A 216-nucleotide genomic window follows, 5' to 3' on the forward strand; every position below is an offset into this window, starting at 1 on the left:
TTGAAAACGGGCGATCTGAGAGCCATCTGGCCGTGACGAGGAAAGTGCAACGGAGGATCGAGTTTCACCCGAAGATCTATTGGACACAAAAAGTCGACATAAAACTGTGGTTTGCTTATTCCTTTCTGAGTTATTGGTTCTCCTGCACACTAGTTTATTTTGATTCCCCTTTTCCAATTTCTTCTTTCGTAGTATATTTCTCTAATTTGTCTTCGT

This window comes from Penaeus monodon, chromosome 22 (genome assembly GCF_015228065.2).
Source record: "Penaeus monodon isolate SGIC_2016 chromosome 22, NSTDA_Pmon_1, whole genome shotgun sequence".
In the NCBI taxonomy this organism is placed as follows: Eukaryota; Metazoa; Arthropoda; class Malacostraca; order Decapoda; family Penaeidae; genus Penaeus; species Penaeus monodon.